Raw genomic sequence first — 19,569 nt, forward strand, 5'->3', positions numbered from 1 at the left:
TATAAAGAAGATAGTCGAACTGCAATCCAAAAACAAACAAAATATTTGCTGCTTTCATTGATCTTAGAAAAGCGTTCGATAAAACTTAGAGAATAGGATTATTTCATAAACTACTTCAAAGTAATGTACCAAAACATATTTTTAATATAAAAAAAATATTTTCAATGTACTCTAATACAAAATGTAGAATTAAATTTTCTAATGGTCTTAGCCCATCATTTGAATCAAACTGTGGTGTTAAACAAGGAGATGTATTGAGTCCTCTTCTTCCAGTTAAGCGGCCGCAATCAACTGTCCGATTATTCTGCCACTGTGTGTTGCACATGAAAGTCCAAAGAAAATTTAACTAAGTTATATTTACATTTTGTGAAAGTTAAAATCCTATATACAGGTGCTCATTAAAAACAAGTGTTTATGTCTATTTTGTTATCCGAGCCTTGAAGCATTCAAGACTCGGGGCGGTGATAGTGGAAAGCCGGTAAGGCATTCCATTCCCGTATTGATTTTGGATAGAATGACATTTTCCTTATATATCCGTTCTACAAAGAGGAACCTGGAAACATTCAGTCCGAGTTGTTCTTGATGCTCGGTTTGTTGGAATAAGCCTAGATGTTGCATCTATATTAACTAGGCAGTTTGTTATTTTGTACATCATGCACATCCTTGTTGTTGATCTCCTCTCTTCTAGTTGTTGCCACTCGAGTTGATTTATCATGGCGTTTACTGATGATGTGTTACGGTATTTGATGGTAACATACGGCCCCTCTGCGTTGTACCATCTCAATTTTTTTCTTGTTGTTCTGTTGATGGGGGTCCCAAACTGCGCTTGCATATTCAAGTGTTGGTCTGACTAATGACTTGTATGCATTTTCTTTCAGTTGTTTGTTGCTGATGTTAAGATTTCTTTTTAAGAACCCAATAGTTTTATTTGCTTTTTGGCAGATGTTGTGTACATGAGTACTCCAATTTAAATCTGAGCTGATTGTAACTCCAAGATATTTTGCATCCGATACCGTCTCTCCAGTACATGGCCATGAAGGATATAATCTTTTGTGATTGGATTTTTTTTCTTGCTGATGGTCATGACAATATTGCATTTGTCTGCGTTGAATTTCATGAGCCATCGTTGTTCCCTATGGAAACGTATATTAGTCACCAGTTGATCAGTTGTCAACACAACTTGACGACAAAAATAAGAGGGAAAGTTGCATTGTTACTGAACTTGTACACTTAAACAAGTTTACTTGTTTAATTAATAATTCAACTTGTAAACTTACTACAAGTTGACTTGTTGAGTTCTTCTGAACAAGACCACAGACCAAAAAGTGTACATAATATTATTGTGTCCTAGTAAACTTTGCCGTTTGTACACTTGCTAAATTGAACGTTTCTTTCTTGCTTTAGAAAAGTATACTTTCCGAGTTAATCGTGGTCACTTGTCGTGTTGTTTCTCGCCTTTCTTACATAGTATAAGTTCATTTGTATTGTTTTTATGAATAAGTCAACTTCACACAAGTGAACTTGTTAAGCAAATATCGTGCAAAGTAAACATAATTTTCATATTGCGCGCGAAATTCTAGCGAGAAGATCTCTGAGCAAGAATGGATGCAAAAATGGAGACCGACTGTAACAGTGATGAGGTAATTAACTACAATTTTTTTAACAGGCCTGTGACTAAAAGTTAATATTGTAAAAATGTTGGGGTTTTTTTCATGTCAAAGGTGTGTAATATCAGAGACGTAGATACTATTTATCTGTTAGCGATCATCAGGCTACTTATCGAGATAGCTAAGTTTATTCTTTTCCATGAATCACGCCCGGAGCACAAAAATCGTGCTTGAAACATGAATTCCAGCATTATGATCCATTATGATCGGTTAAAGTTGGAGTACGAGTACTAAAAACTTACTCGAAAGTTTTATGACCGTGAGGCCTGGTAAACCCTGTGGGTAAACCATCAAATTTCAAGTGAGAGGTTTAGCTAACTATTATAGTAACCAGGTTTATTACACAATTGTATTTTTTTGTAATAATCTCCTGATCACACAGTTTTCAACTACGATCCTAATTCAAAAATCACTAAACCAACCTGGGCATTTTAGACTGACCAATTTTTATTTTTTTCTTCCATTAAAAGCTTACTAACAACTAAAAATTCTATCGATTATCTTTGTTAAAATAAAAAATCTGACAATCAGACACAATTTTTTACCTTAGTTTTAGGTATATCAGCTACCAATTTTATGCCAAACTGTTAATTAATGTAATATTATAATTTCTTGTCTTTTAGCATGATGATAATTCACAAAGGTGTACAGTGTGTGTGGATCGACCAAAAACTGCAGTTATAATACCATGTGGTCATACATTTTGTATGGCATGTGCTACACAGATTGAGGCATTAGACCAGCCTTGTCCGGTATGCAGAACAGCCATTCAAGATGTAAATCAGTGTTTTCCTTAAAAGAGGATTATAGACATAATGAACATGTATGATGATATGAGATTTGTTTTTTGTATTTTTTTCTTGGTAGTATAAATGATGGCTGTGAAGAAGTTCTGTCATTTTTGGATAACTTTTGTTCAGACAGTTTGCACCAATTCATAGTTGAAGGTCATGATAGAAATTTTACTTGATTTGACGACAACTCTATCTACATATACTTAAATGTTTACAATGGTTTTACGTCAGACATGCATCTGAGCTGATGCACTTTTTAGTCTGTTTTGTGCAACTGTCATTTATTTATGCATGAATATAAATAAGATAAGTGTATCATTTTATAAAATCCATAATTGACATGCTTCCATTTATTGATCAGATCAAACAACTTGTTCTGTTGTTGTTATGAGTCTAAAGAGGACAATCTTTCTTCTGTTTATTGTCATACTAAAATGTTTGTTTAAAGGTTGACAGTAGCTCTTCCTTCATTATGACAAAGTCTTCAAATTTCATATCTTATTGTGTTTATCTTATGAACATTAGGAAAATGTAGTAATTAGATCATGTAAATGATTAGAAATGCTTCATCATTTCGTGGAGTCTTTATTTATTTAAGTTTCTGGCCTAATATATTTATTTTTGCAGTAGATGTAGATTGAGTTACAGCCAAAAAAATTGTAATTATAATGTAGGTGATGATGGCTTGAAATATTGGTATCATAGAAACTGACTCCTGCAAATGTATTAAAAAACTTGGGTGTTTTACTAGTAAGCCAAAAATAATATTGAAATATCAGGCAAACAAGAAATCTTTTAATTACAAACAAAAAGGAAATAATTTTGTCCTCACAAAATGTCTGAGATATGTAACTTGGCAGCAATGTCAAAAGTTCTCTTTTTCAATATAAGCATTATGTTGTCGATTGGAAAAGTGAGCTTTAATTGATTTAAAAAGCAGGGTGAGTTCATTAAAACCGCAGAACTGTTTTACAGATAGCATTTGTTTCCAAGAGATGGATTGTGGTTTAATCTTAACTTGTATCTTTTAGATATATGGTTCTGTATTTTTTGTAAATGAATCTGACAATTGATGATCAGGTTTTATATGATAACAATTAACAATTTCCTTTTTTAGCTCACCTTCCCTAAACGGAAATGCGAGCTTTTCTCATCACTTGGCGTCCGTCGTCGTCGCCGTCGTCTGTCGTCGTTAACAATTTTTCAAACATCTTCTCCTCTGAAATTACTGAATGGATTTGGATGAAACTTAGCATGATTGTTCCTTAGATTATCCTGCACAAAGTTTGTGCTTTGATTTTTGATCCGTCAAAAAACATGGCCACCGTTTCTTAAAATAGAACATAGGGGTCAAATGCAGTTTTTGGCTTATATCTCAAAAACGAAAGCATTTAGAGCAAATCTGACATGGGGGGATAAAATGTTCATTAGGTCAAGATCTATCAGCCCTGAAATTTTCAGATAAATCAAACAACCCATTGTTGGGTTGCTGCCACTTAATTGGTAATTTTAAGGAAATTATGCAGTTTTTGGTCATTATCTTGAATATTATTATAGATAAAGATACATTGTAAACAGCAAAAATGATCAGCAAAGTAAGATCTACAAATAAGTCAATTTGACCAAAATTGTCAATTGACCCCTTAAGGAGTTATTGCCCTTTAAAGTCTTTTTTTCACAATTTGTTCATCATGTTGACTTACTTTTAAAAATCTTCTCCTTTGAAACTGCTGTATCAATTTCAGCCAAACTTAGGCTAAATGAGTTTCAGAGTATCTAGAATAAATTTTATATTTTATTTTTTTGTATGTCAAATAACATAGCTCCTATGGCTAAAATGGAACATAGGAGAAAATATTTTTTTTTTTTGCTTTTGAAGAAAATAGGATAATTCAAAGAACATTTAAGTAAATTGAAAAGCCAAAATAATCATTGATGGGAGATTTAACCAAAAAAATTAAGGTGAGCGATTCAGGCTCTTGAGAGCCTCTTGTTTATATATACTATAGCATTTTTTTTTGGTTTGTTATGCTAAAGATTTGGAAAACATGAGGAACTATTTTGACATATGTAAACTAGATAACACAAAACAGTTTTAAGTTCTTATTTTCCCTATTTTTGCAAGGACAAATGGTACAGAAATTATCAAGCTCAATTTATTTATCTCAAACTAGAAATGGCCATTAATGTGCAATTTAAGCTATATTGCTGTTTAATTTTATTGTATGATTGTAAAAAATCTCCGCTAAAACCTCAAGATTGATTTGTATTAATGTTCTTTAAAATGTTTTAAAATATTTTCTGCGGTATTCTGCACAGAACTTATTTGGTGAAAAAACAAGGATGTCATTGTAAAAAAGATCATAATTATGTGTAACGGTAAATTGTAGTTTTTAGCAATCAAATTAAAATCTATGAGATATATTGGAGAAAAATGACCAATGACTCAACAAAAAGCTGCCCTTTAATTTTTAATAATAATTTGAGACCTTTCTGGGAGTTTTGACTGTTTATTTATTACTGATATCTATTTATATGATATCAACAGTATAACAGCATACGTAATTAATTAATTGACATAAAATTATGTTCAGTTAAAATTTAAATTTGTATGATTATTCCTGAAGTATTTCTTTTATAACATTTTATGACTTATAAGTTATATTTTTATTGCAATCATAACTTGCATTGTTATTTATTTAAGTTCTCATTTTATACAAATTGTATTTTTTATTTTATTGGTCTCTGTTCTGATGATCAAACTTTACTTTTTAATAAAATGTTATGATGTTTTGTTCTTTATTTTAAATCATTATTGCTTTAATATATTTATTAATTGATCATAATCAACCTTTGATCAACTATTACCATTCACAAATGATTGATAACAATAGGTTGACTTTCAAATTTTAAGATTCAATATGAACCTACCTATTCTGTGCTTTGAGTCTACAGTTTTATCGTTTCTGCTTATCAATGGTTAGCTCCTTACAAAGTCTAGGGTATACAATGTCACTTGATCCCTCCAGAGTATTTTTAAATACCTTTAAACTAAGTTTGGGTGATATAGATGTTTCATTATGTCAGTCTGTGGTCTGTCCAACATACATCCACTACTGCTCATAAGATGCTTGTTTGTAGTAGTACAAGTGTACTAAAGCAATGTGGGGTCACTGAATGGAGATGTGCATATTGTTAGAAATTTTCTGTTTCTTCAAGTTGATAAAAATTTCATGGTAATGAATTTAATATAAATAAGATGTGATGCCAATGAGACAAACCTCCATCCAAGTCACAATGTATTAAAGTAAACCGTTATTGGTGATAGTATGGCCTTCAACACATTGTCTTGGCTTGCAACAAAGCATGCTATAAAGGGCCCCAAAATGACCAGCGTAAAGTAATCCAAACAGGAAAACTAAAAGTCTATCTTTATATATAAATCGAGATACAAAAACACCTATAAGGCACACCAACAAACGACAATCACTGAACAAAGAGCTGACATAGGATGGGTGCATATAACAATGCAACGAGTTTTAATGTATATTGGAGACATGAAGATCATTAATGGATAATCTTTTTATTATGTCCAGTGACAATAATTTGAGAGCCATGTTAATTTACCAGTCTGGAAATAGATACATGATTTGTCTGTTTAGCTGCTTCTTCAGTTTTTGGAAGTGTATTGCTTTTAATACTTTAAGATGTTTAAACCCTAACCTAAGGATGTGCATGTCTACCAGATTTTAATTTTTATGCTACCTACGAGCATTATGTTTTCTGGTCTGTGCGTCCGTTCGTTCGTTCGTCCGTCCACTTCAGGTTAAAAGTTTTTGGTCAAGGTATTTTTTGATGAAGCTGAAGTCCAATCATCTTGAAACTTAGTACAGAGGTTCCTTATGGTATGTAGAAGTGGTGGCTTAAATTTAACTAAAACTCTTACTGGTATGATAGACGCATAGTATTACATATATTGACAATAATCAAAAATCGGGGAACAGCAGTCAATACAGACAGTGTTAGAATTTTAAATACCATAAAAACGGGATAAGTGTATAAAAACAAAAAAAACAACAAAATAATTAGACAAGACATCATTAACCAAAAAAAATAAATTAAAAACAAGAATACAAAAATATGATTAACAATAACACAACAGGACACTGGCGGGATGTATAAATATCGAGCCCCACAAAAACGATATTACTAAAAATGGAATACACAATATGTATGGGAAGCCGTTTTACTATTTATTATAACTTCAGGATAATCTCACATCTATAATACTAAAATAACGATCGCCAGGTCCAATTAAATGTCAGCCGTCATGACTTAAAAACGCCGGACGAATTAAAGAATTTAACTTTATATGTAACTAATGACCCCCACCACTAATATAGGACAATGGTGTTAACCAAATTTTCACCATTCCCGATACATTCCCGGCCCTTTTGATTTCCTCATATTAATATATAATACCAATAATTAACACGTTCCGGGTCGAATCCTAATTGTACATGTGTACAGTGGCGGATCCAGAAATTGTCATAAGTGGGGGCCCACTAACTGACCTAAGAGGGGGCCCACTTCAGTTACGCTTCAGTGATTCCCTCTATAAGCAACCACATTTTTTTTCCAAAAAAGGGGGGGGGGGTGGGCCTGGCCACCGTGGCACACCCCTAAATCCGCCTCTGGTGTATTGCTACCAAAGAGACAAGTAAAATGCGGCGGGTTAAAAACGGGTGTTTCGTGAATCTCAACCTCCCCCTTTTCACCTACAGCTAATGCAGATTTAGTCTAAAAACGCTTGACCAGGACATGACTTTTTCTCATTTGACATAGGCTTGTGTTCTTTTGCCTCATTGCATGTGAATATATCGTCGTGGGATGATGTGTCCGGTGCCACGATGATCTTAATGTGACATTGACCTCAAGGTGTTACTTTTCCTTACTTTATTCATTATATATATATGCGTTAATTTGGCATGTGGATGTATCACCATGTTATAAAAGTTGAAGCACAAGGAATTATGCCAAATTTCTTTTAAACAAAATCTAGGAAGGTTTAAATAACAATCAATAAGAAGATGTGATAAGTGTGCCAATGAGACAAGGTTCCATCCAAGTCATAATGTTAAAAAAGTTAACAATCATAGGTCTCAGTACGACCTTCAACACGGAGCATTAACTCACATCGTACAGTAAGCTATAAACAGCCGCAAAATAATCAGTGTAACAAAATTCAAACAGGAAAACAGACGGTCTAATCTATTTACAAAACGAGAAACGAGAAACATCTATGAAACATTCCAACAAACGACAACCACTGCTGGTTCCTAACTTAGGAAAGGTGCATATAATATATGCAGGTGCCGGTTTGAAGATTTTAACAGACACCAACCTTTGACCTTAACCTGATACAGCAGTACAACATTACAACAAGAAATGACGCACTATAAAATATTAATTAAAATGGCTAAACTCTATCAAAAATACGAAGTACACAAAATACAACAACGAGAACAAACACATCTCGCGACAAAGCACGAATACAACAACAAACAGCCTGCTAGTTGATAAATGAAAATGACTATATTGTAAACCTATGGCAAGCCGTTTTGCTATTTATTCTTACTTCAAGATATCTCATAAACTTTATAAGATATCTTATATAGTTTATAAGATATCTTATATAGTTTATAAGATATCTTTAATAGTTTTTAAGATATCTCATATAGTTATATAATTGTCTTTATAAGATATCTCATAAACTATATAAGATATCTTATAAACTATATGAGATATCTTATAAACTATATAAGATATCTTATATAAACTATATAACATATCTTATATAAACTATATAACATATCTTATAAACTATATAACATATCTTATAAACTATATAAGATATCTGATATAAAAGTTGTTTATAAGATATTTCATATACTTTATAAGATATCTTATAAACTATAGAAGATATCTTATAAATTACATATAAGATATCTTATAAACTATATGAGATATCTTATAAACTTTAGGAGATATCTTATAAACTTTAGGAGATATCTTATAAACTTTAGGAGATATCTTATATAATATATATATGAGATATCTATTATATAAGATATCTTATATATTAAAGGAGATATCTTATATATTATATAAGATATCTTATATATTATAGGAGATATCTTGAAATTCGAATAAATAGTAAAAGGGCTTGCCATATAAATCCCCCAATTTTTGGAAGATGTACAGGTCGAAGACGTATTTCTTTTTATCAGTTCACTTGATGTCTTTGAGCTGACATGTAAGTTTGGAAAAATCGAACCTCAAAATATGAATAAAACAAGTTTTAAAATCATGATAAACACTTTTTGAGATCTTGCTGTTTGTTCTTCGGATTTGGATACCCGATGTGATTCATTGCCATCATACAAGGCAAACATCCAAATTGTTTATCCTTGATTGAAGTTTTTTTTCTCTCGGTTTACAGCCCTCGAAGAAAACAACCCATCTCGGGTAAAAAATTACAATAATTGTTTAATGTTACACTACTGTCTCAGGTTATGACGTCTGTTAAGGGTAGGATGTTCGCTTGTCATGTTTTGGAATTTTTATCAGATTTTCGAAATCTTCTGGTTTTATCCATTTGAATGCCTTAAAATAATTTGCCCATTGACCCTCATTCATTTTATAAATCTTTTACATGTATAATTATAAGCCATTTGTAAAAGTCTTATAAAATATTAATTAGTTTTTAATAGTTTTGAGAACTTTAGCTTGTCAATGATAAGACTATGAAAAGTCAAGAGAGAACGTTTTCCCGCCTAAATTTCAATAGCTAATATCTCAAAAACAAGCACATTGACCTCTATATTTTTTTTTTGCTCTTTTGCTTTCTTAATTAATCCCCTTTCAATATATATTAGTCTATTGGAAAGTTATTTTTCTTGAAACTGACTGTATATCCAATGTCATATGTTGTTCAGTGGTTGTCGTTTGTTGGTTTGGTTTAAAGGTCTTTCTCGGCAGTTGTGTGTATAGATTATACCGTTGGTTTTTCTTTTTGAATTATGAGGTTTTTCCACTTTTCGTGGAAAGACTTTTTGTTTTTCTTCTAATTATATTTTCTTCTTCTTCTGCCGTCTGAGATGCTTTTTTGGTTTACCACTTATGGAATGGATGTTTGGCCAATGATGTTGTACAGTAATGGGGGTTTCAAAACTCATCATGTGTGACCGAACACTTAATCTTTTACAAACTGTTTTCACCAAATTGTTCGTCTACTCTTAAGAATGATTTGTTTTATTTCCGGTTGGGGGGGGGGGTCGGGGTAACTTCGATATTTTTTTGGTAAGGGTGTGCCATTTTTGCCTCAAAAAACGTACCCATTTTAATACAGTCGACTCTCGTTATGTCGAAGTCAGCCGGACCAGAGAAATATTTCGAGATACACGTAGTTCGACTGAAATTCAGTACCTATAGTTATAAAAACATTTAAGAAAGAATGACCTATACTTCATGCTTATATAAGCACTAACTCAGGCGACAAATTTCCTGGTTTCGTTTGGGAACTTATTTGAAAGGTGAACTTTCAAATGAATTGATTTCATTTAATATAATAATTGACCATTAATATTGTAAGATTCTCAATAGCATATTTATATATGATATGTAGATCATACCCAAAATCCATATACAGTTATCAAACGTAAAGGCATTTTAATATAAGATGTCATTAAAAAGGAGGGTCATTTCTATATAAAATCTCGCAAAATTATGACCCATATTTTTGGCACATCCCCGTATACCCAATAATAAGAAGTTACCCCCTCCCCCCACACCCCCCCCCCCCCCGTGGTTTTATTTTGACGTGATCGGAACACATCTTATGGGAGTTATTTCCCTTTGAAAATTTAAGATAGGCGATATGTTGGATAAATTCATACGGTATAAGTCGTAGAGGCATACAGTCTTTAGATATGAAGTCCTTGGTCTATTTGAAGGACTTTGAGGTCAAGTTCAAAGGTCAAGGTCATGTTATAAATTTTGAATTTTGCTTGTTATCGTTATTCAAAAGAAACTGTTACAGTTAATGAAATGATATATTTGCCAAATTACTGTTTACAATAAGGCGCAACTTCAACCTATTCAGTCGAAGTTTTTTGGTTAACCCTTATAGGAGTTTTCTCCCCTTATATATTTGAAATCATTATTTCTCCACAACCATACAAGTGATTGACCTCGGACCTTCCAATTTGAGTTCACTGACCCATGACCTTGAAATTGAGGTCATGGTCATGTTATAAATATTGAATTTTGCTTGTTATCGTTATTCAAAAGAAACTGTTACAGTTAATGATATGATGTGTTGCCAAATTACTGTTTACAGTAAGGTGCAACTTCAACCTATTTCAGTCGAAGTGTTTTAGTTAACCCTTATAGGAGTTTTCTCCCCTTATGTATTTGAAATCATTATTTCTCCACAACAATACAAGTGATTGACCTCGGGCCTTTCGATTTGAGTTCCCTGACATATGACATTGAATTTGAGGTCAAGGTTGAAGGTCAAGGTCATATTCAAAATTTGTGGATTTTGCTTGTAATCTATATTCAAAGAAACTGTAACAGTTAATGATATGATGTGTTTGCCAAATTACTGTTTACCATAAGGGGCAACTTCTACCCATTTAAGTCGAAGTGTTTGGTCAACCCTTATAGGAGTTTTCTCCCCTTTTGTATTTGAAATCGGTATTTCTCCACAACCATACAAGTGATTGACCTGGGGTATTTTGATTTGAGATCACTGACCTATGGCCTTGAAATTTAGGTCACGGTCAAATTGACGTTTCAGATTTTGACCTTTGCATTAAATTATTGCTTGTTCATTATAAAACAATAAAGTCTCCTGCATATACCTATTAATCTGTTTTTTTATATCAGTTTGAGGTACCAAATCAAATCAACAAGGAGTGACCTTTTCTAACATCTTTTTTTAAAATTCATTCTTAGTATCGAGATGGAAAGACCTTCAATTGTTCCCTGAAGAATTGGTTTTTCATTTTATCAGTCATTTTTAGAGTCTTTATAGTTACCCGTTAGGTTAAAGACTTTGAGTCTTTAGTTGGCCCGTTGACACTATTGTAATGCATTTCTTTAATTCAATAAAAACTTGTTGTGTGATACATATCATACCATCGCACCCAACTGTAGTTTTATTGAGTAGAATATTTCTTTTAATCCATATTATATTAATAAAATTAACGGTACTAATTTTCTTGCACCAGATGCGCATTTCGACAATACATGTCTCTTCAGTGATGCTCGTGGCCATAATATTTGAAATCCAAAGCTTATATAAAAGATGAAGAGCTATAATCCAAAAGGTCCACAAAGTAAAGCCAAAACCGTGAAAGGAATATTAAAGTTCATTTTATTCTATCTTGCCGATGAAATTTAACTTTAATCTATATAACAACAAAATTATAATAATTAGACTCACCTGTTATTACGTGTCTATCAATATTTTTGCAACACCATTTACGTAATATTTTACTTAAGAACATCTGTTTTGTCGTAAAATTGAGCTGTCCATGGCCATGTTATACTAGCACTTGTGTTTTTATTTTATAATTAGATTTTGTCATGGGTCTAAATGTAAGCCTACTTGTTTTTGTTCACATTTTGTCGATTTAATGAGTTAGGCCTTTTTAATTATTTTTTTATATATAGTATGTCATTTATTTGACTTGGCACTGTCAACGTATATTTGTTCCGCCTAACAGAAGTTCCAAAGGAAACTTTGTTATAAACATTGTCATAATATATATTCCTGTTGGAACAAATATTCTATACCATTTTTTCCGTAAGGAACATATACTGTAATATTTATTCCTGTGGGAATAATATTCCAGAATATATTTTCCTTTTGGAACTTATGTTATGAAGGAACTTCTATTCCGTGACAGGCACAACCTTTTGAAACTTTTTTGTTTTCATTTGTTTGCTTTATTTGGCCTTTCAATATACTTCAATTCGAGCGTCATTGTTGAGTCTTTAATAGACGAAATGCGCGTCTGGTGTAATATAAATTGTAAGCCTGACATCTTTGATATTATGTATTTATGAGTAATGGTACAATACTGTGTTTGTCTCAGGATAAGGTCAAGGTCTGTTAAAAAGTTTATAACCACTGCATTGTATGCAGCTGTACTAAGTCAGAGACCTATTTTTCAGTAGCTATCGTTTGTTGGTGTGGTTCATATGTGGTTTTCCTTTCTCGTTTGTTTATTAATTAGACCGTTGGTTGTCACGTTGGAATTTGTTACACTGTTATTGTAATGGCCCTTTTCAGCTTGCTGTTCGGTGTGAGCCACGGCTGTGGATCGAATGCCGTACTGAAACAGTTTATTGCCAACTTTAACTACATTGTGTCTTATCAACACTCATACCCTATCTGAAGTATGTTAAAGTGTTTATTTTAGGGTAGCCAAAAATGAAATTGCGTTTCCATCACCCTAATTCCCAACACAAACTATTTTTCTATACGTGGCTGCTATATGAGATAGGTACTTTAATAAGTTATGCAAATATGACAAGCATTTTAGATTCAAAAAATCGTGTCTATCTGTTTAATTAAAAAAAACCAACATCTTTCAATATAGTTAATAGAGTGCATGTTACAGTGAAAATGGATAATAAGGGATTATGTAAAATACTTGAAATTTCAGTGATTATGTAGATCCCTGAAATTTTCAGTAATTATAAATAATCCCAGATTATGCAAATACTGTAACAAATCTAATTTGCAAAAAGATTATAATAAACTAAATTTTTAGTCGCAAATAAGGTGAATCCATGTATAAGCAGGTAGTCTAAGCAGGTTCCCGCCTTCGTGTTGTCCTTCTTCCATTAGAAAATTGTTTTTCAGATTTCTGCCATTACATATCATTCGTTTCACACAAACAACAAAACTGACTTTAAGGCTAATTTGAAGAAAGTAACGTTGCATGGCTTAAACCTAAATCCTACAACCATTACAAATATAAATGAGTGTACAAAAGTTTTGAAAAGCTTCGTCAAGGGTTTGTGGAATAAGGGCTTGCATTGGTTCTTCGCCACTAAGGTATCCGATGAGATGCATGAAGTCTTCGGAACACCCTCTTACTGGTAAGTCTGAAGTATGCTCATTTTCAAGTTCACTCAATGTCTGGTCATTGCATAGTATAGGAAAAGAAAAATCAGACGAATCATATATTTCAGGTTGAAAATAGAGAACGTTTGGAATACCCGATGGGACTATAACCTCTTGTCGTTGTCTGCGTATTCTATGGTCGTTCCAGTTTTCCATAAACTGATTTAGTTGAGTCTGAATTAAAGGAAGAAAACAAAATCTTAAACATTCAATATGGAGATGATCTGCGGTACTAAAAAGTCCAATATCACGCATGTTCGCAAATGTATTTCTCCAAAATAACATTAAATATTCCGAAAGACTTCTCCACAACCTTTCAATTCTTTGGTTTCCTGTTGATCTTCCTGTTAAAAAACTGTTTAATCCAGATATTTCATCCCCATGATCGAATCGCAATGCAATGTGTAAGTCTTTTACCAAAACGTTCTCGGTGCCAGCGTCAGCACGAATGGCTCGGGGAACTCGTCGTAATTCCTTCACAAAATCAATGTAAAACTTAGCAATGTATCTAGGGTTGTTGTTGGAGCAACCTGCTTTTAGCCACAATATTCTTCTAGAATAGCCATCAATAGCTCCGTGAATGGCAATACCATATGGTTTGATCTTGTCGTAACCGTCTATGTGTATCAGATAGTTCGGTCCACTATTGTAATAACTCCTTCTCTGAAGTCTGTGCCTTCTTCTTAAGCTTACGCCATTAGTGTCTATGAAACCCAAGCAATTTCTTACATTTTCCTGTGAAACAGTGATATTGTAATTTGAGTTGAGGAGTCTCCACATTGACTTGTATCCTACATTTGTAAAGCCATTAGCACGTAGTTCATATATTTTCTGACATACAAGTAATATTGGGGCTTGGTTTTGGCGTCGCCTTAATCGAAGTCTCCTTTTAATTCTTTCTATCGTCGAGAAGCTCACTATAATACCATGATATAACATAAGAAATCCACAGATTTCTTTTGTTGTATAAAGTCGACTAAAATAATATCTAACAAGATCTTCTTTTGTGCCATCTTCACCAGGGAATGGGAATGCAATGCCATCTGGTAAGAAAATAAGTGCCTGAAAAATAACCAAACATATCAATGCTATAATCGATCTCAATTTACAAGCACCCGCCTCTCTTGAAAATTCCTGAATCCACCCCTGTCATTTAAATTGTACAGAAACAAATTCATTGTTTTCCTTTATATAGATATAGGAAGATGTGGTGTGAGTGCCAAAGAGACAACTCTCCATCCAAATAACAATTTAAAAAGTAAACCATTATAAGTTAAAGTACGGCCTTCAACACGGAGCCTTGGCTCACACCGAACAACAAGCTATAAAGGGCCCCAAAATTACTAGACGTGTAAAACCATTCAAACGGAAAAACCAACGGTCTAATCTATATATCCCTTGTTAACTTCCGGACTAGTATGAACAACAAAAAAACAACCGGATGATCATAAACATACAAAAAATTAAGCCTTTTCCCCTTTTTGATTGAGAATTGGTAATGAGAAAACTAAAATACCAAAATAGGTATTGAATGGGTCAATTAATGATAAATCTTGCCCTGATACCCCGCTGGTGGCCATCTTGAATGATGGATTCGCACAAAGTAACAAAGCTTTGTCAGCACCTCATAAGGAACAGTCATGTCATGTTTTTCTTTTACTTTTGGTCTAACTTTAAAGATAATTTCAAAAGTTCTCTTGATTCCGAAAAAGGACTTCTACTTGAAATAAGACCAATATTCTACCACTTCCGGTTAACAAAATATTTTTTTTTGTCTCATTTAAGGCAATTTTATACATTTGTACCCAGATTCCACAATTATATGAAAATTATGAATGTTATCAATGAAAATCTGTTAAAACACTACTTTCGGCTTGGTCAAGGTCACTTCCGGTTTACTCTTTTCAAGGTCAAATATTTCCAATCGTTTCATTAAAATTAAAACAGGCGATATGTTTATTTAACAGAAGGGGCAATTACTTATATAAGAAGACGTCGTAGTCAGTTTGTATATTACCGACTTTTGATTTCGGAGTATATATGAAAATTTGGACAGGTTACCTTTTCTGTGGTTGTGCATTCGGGTTCTCAAATCTCGGTCAAGTAAGAGCAGAAGTTTCAGAAGAAAAATACAATGAAACAAGAATGTGTCCAAAGTACCCTCACACGATCATTTTCTATGTTCAGTAGATCGTGAAATTGGCGTCAAAACTCGTATTTGGAATTAAAATTAGAAAGATATTATGATAGGTCACATGTGTACTAAGGATCAAGTTGAGGGGACCTCAACTTCAGCAAAGACGATCTAGACCAAAACTTTAACCTCACACGGGACAGGCGGAATGACGGACGTACAGACGAACGAACGCACGGGCGGACCCTACGACGAACAAACGGACACACAGACCAAAAAACATAATGCCCTTCTACTATCTTATGAATGGCATACAAAAAAGAAAGTCTTCACAGGGTCAGTGGTGAAACCACATCATGTTAAAAAAATCAAAGCGATAGCTTGCGAAAGAAAAAATAAGCTTAACAAAAATATTTGGCAAAAAAAATATTTAATAATTAGAAGAAAATCAAAAGGTTTTTCCACAAAAAATTTATACTCACCATTAAAATACTGTAGATGAAGCTCATCTTAAATTCCAAGAAGACACTAGGAACCGCGTGGTCAAATATTATTTTTTCACTTTTGCACTAAAACAAGTCGACATTTTGAAAGTAAACATGGACTGTTTTCCAGAACAAATTGACATTTAAAAAGTTCTCTTGGGCAGTTTTTGAACACAAGTATACTTTCACGAATTCGGAAAGGCGAGAAACAACACGACAAGTGACCACGATTAACTCGGAAAGTATACTTTTCTAAAGCAAGAAAGAAACGTTCAATTTAGCAAGTGAACAAACGGCAAAGTTTACTAGGACACAATAATATTATGTACACTTTTTGGTCTGTGGTCTTGTTCAGAAGAACTCAACAAGTCAACTTGTAGTAAGTCTACAAGTTGAATTATTAATTAAACAAGTAAACTTGTTTAAGTGTACAAGTTCAGTAACAATGCAACTTTCCCTCTTATTTTTGTCGTCAAGTTGTGTTGACAACTGATCAACTGGTGACTAATATACGTTTCCATAAGGAAGAGTGCTGGTCCAAGGACTGAACCTTGTGGTACACCTGATTCTACATCAATGAAGCCAGAGCTTACACCTTCAACCACTACTGACTGTTGTCTACCACTTAGGAAACTCTGGATCCATCTGTTGGTTTTTCCATCAATCCCGTATCTATGTAGTTTATGGATCAGTAATGAATGGCTTACTTTGTCAAAAGCCTTGATTAAGAAATCAGTTTGCTTTCCTTCGTCCAGGTTTTGCGTGATATCATCTATGAATTCGATGAGTTGAGTTTCGCATGATAAATTTTTGCGGAACCCATGCTGCATAGGATGTAGGATATTATGTTTGTCCGAGTGAGCCATGATGTTGCTGGTAATTATGTGTTCCATGATTTTGCATGCTATACACGTTTAAAAAGATACAGGGCGGTAGTTTTCTGCTTTGTATTTTTGGCCTTTTTTAAAACTCCTCTTCTTTTTAATTTTTTTTTTATAAACGACTTGGAAAATATCATTAATTTAGTGGCAAGGTTCCGGTGCAAAATATAGTTAATTTTATCATGCATTTTGTGTCCGGACACATGGACACAACGATAAATTACAAATATTGAATATAGTAATTCAGTTTAAAGGCTTGGTATAATACAAATGACGAAATGACACAAAAAATCAAGTTGCAATCAGATAAAATTTCTTAATTATAAATCATACTTTAAATTCGTTTTGCATTGTGTATAGACACCGGACACATCCATCTAGAACACCAATGCGAATATATATCATATTCAAATAAAATGATATGCATTATTCAAGAAAGAAAAAATGCGTCCTTTTGCGCCACATTTTTTTTTCTCCAATGCTACGTTTGCGCCACCTGTTTTAAAATTACATGGCATCATTAGCGCCAAAAAATAAAACATACGATTGCGCCAATTAGAAGATTAACGAATCCCCTCCTCCTTTATTTGGACTTGAAACCCTCAGTTTAGACGGCAAATGTTTCCTTTTCTGAAACATACTTTCTTCTTACTGTTGTTGCATGGATACTTCCCAATTTAATGTATGTAGTAACTTGGCAACTTGTACCAAACTTCACTTTATTGTCCAAAAATACTAACATTAAAGGATGAAATACAAAAACAGTTCGTAATAATTCCTGTGGAATGCTTCTGTTTCATTACTGATAGATAGAGTTTCATCCCATACGGATGGCTGGAACACATCACTGTGTCATCAACATATGTGGCTAAAACCTACATGTATTCAGCAAAAGCTTCTATTTTCTTCTCTTTTGGCATATCTTGTATTAAATATTCAGCAAAGCAATACGTTTTCTTCTCTCTCTGTACATGGACTGTCTAAATTAAGTGCATTTCAAGTCATTTCTCTCCAGATGCTCATCTTCATGGTGAAATATTTCAGAACGTATGATACTTTTTAAGCCAAACATAAGAATAAATATTAAATCGTTAATATTTATGATAGATATGTGTACAGTCAGGTAAATTGGGGCAAATGAGTTCCGAATATTGGCGCAATTAATACATTTGGAAAACAAAATTTGGCGCAAATGAAATTGATACCCCTGAAAAACAGTAATTGGCACAAAAGGACTACTGCCGTTAAAGTATACTCAATATACAATTTCCTTTACAAATAAAAATGAACTAGTGGAAATCTAAGTATAATTGTGTGTGTGTTGAGGATCTCTTTTCATATAGGAATAAGTTTTAGTTAAAAATTAATCATAATGAAATAATGGAGGAAAAAAGGATTTTGTATTTTTATTAAAGGAACAATCATCTTGTCATATAAAATATTTATCAGTGTCATTCTCATCATGGAATAATATAAAAATATATGATAAAAATATTAAATTTTATATAAAATAGGTTCTTCAAATACAATGACATACAGTACTATTGATACTCGTGTATTTCATTAATACTGACCCATGTGAAATACCTATTATAAATATTCACTATTAATTCCAACACATACAGAGAATATAAGACAAATTTCACTATTATGATTGTCTCAAAAGTCAAAACGTATACATATTTTCTAACTCTAGGTCATTTCAGAAATTAAAAAGAAAATTTCTTCAAATATTTTTTTTGAGGGGATTAATGGGGACGTCCAAAACGGTCAATTATCACTGAACTAGTATATATTTGTTTAAGGGCCAGCTGAAGTACACCTCCGGGTGTGGGAGTTTCCGGTGCCTTACGTTTGCGCACATTACCATTACATTTGCGTGCAAAAATCATTACGTTTGCGCGCAGCTTTTGACTACATTTGCGCGCATTTTTTTGACAGGTAAACTCAGGTAAAATACAGGTTATAATACTTATTTATTAATTAATTTGTTCAATAATTTACAAGTAGCAGTACGTACCCTTCCGATAATCTAAGTCTCCTAAGGCATCTATTTTGAAAGAATTCAATCAGTAATTTTTTAGGGAAAATACGGGTAATAATACATTTATTAATTTGTTCAATTATTTACAAGTATCAGTACCCCTTCCGTTAGTATAAGTTTCATAAGGCAAGGAAAAAATGGATAAAAAGTTTCTCGCTGCATTGAAGACCTATTGGTGACCTTCTGCTGTTGTCTGTTCTATGGTCGGGTTGTTGTCTCTTTGACACATTCCACATTTCCATTTTCAATTTTATGTTTAGAAAAATAATACGATTGGATTTTGAAATAAAGTTTTAAGGTTTATTATCCCATCTGTAGCCATGTCAGTGGATTACACTTGAAAATTTTCAAACTGCACTGA

At 32.9% G+C, this 19,569-nt stretch overlaps 1 protein-coding gene across 1 annotated transcript in view; it reads right to left on the minus strand.

Moving 5' to 3' along the window:
* Window positions 1-19,569, minus strand: part of LOC143062766 (amino acid transporter heavy chain SLC3A1-like) — a 387,949-nt gene that overhangs the window by 210,603 nt on the left and 157,777 nt on the right. The gene's annotated exons all lie outside the window — the stretch shown is intronic.

This window comes from Mytilus galloprovincialis, chromosome 2, assembly GCF_965363235.1.
Source record: "Mytilus galloprovincialis chromosome 2, xbMytGall1.hap1.1, whole genome shotgun sequence".
NCBI lineage: Eukaryota > Metazoa > Mollusca > Bivalvia > Mytilida > Mytilidae > Mytilus > Mytilus galloprovincialis.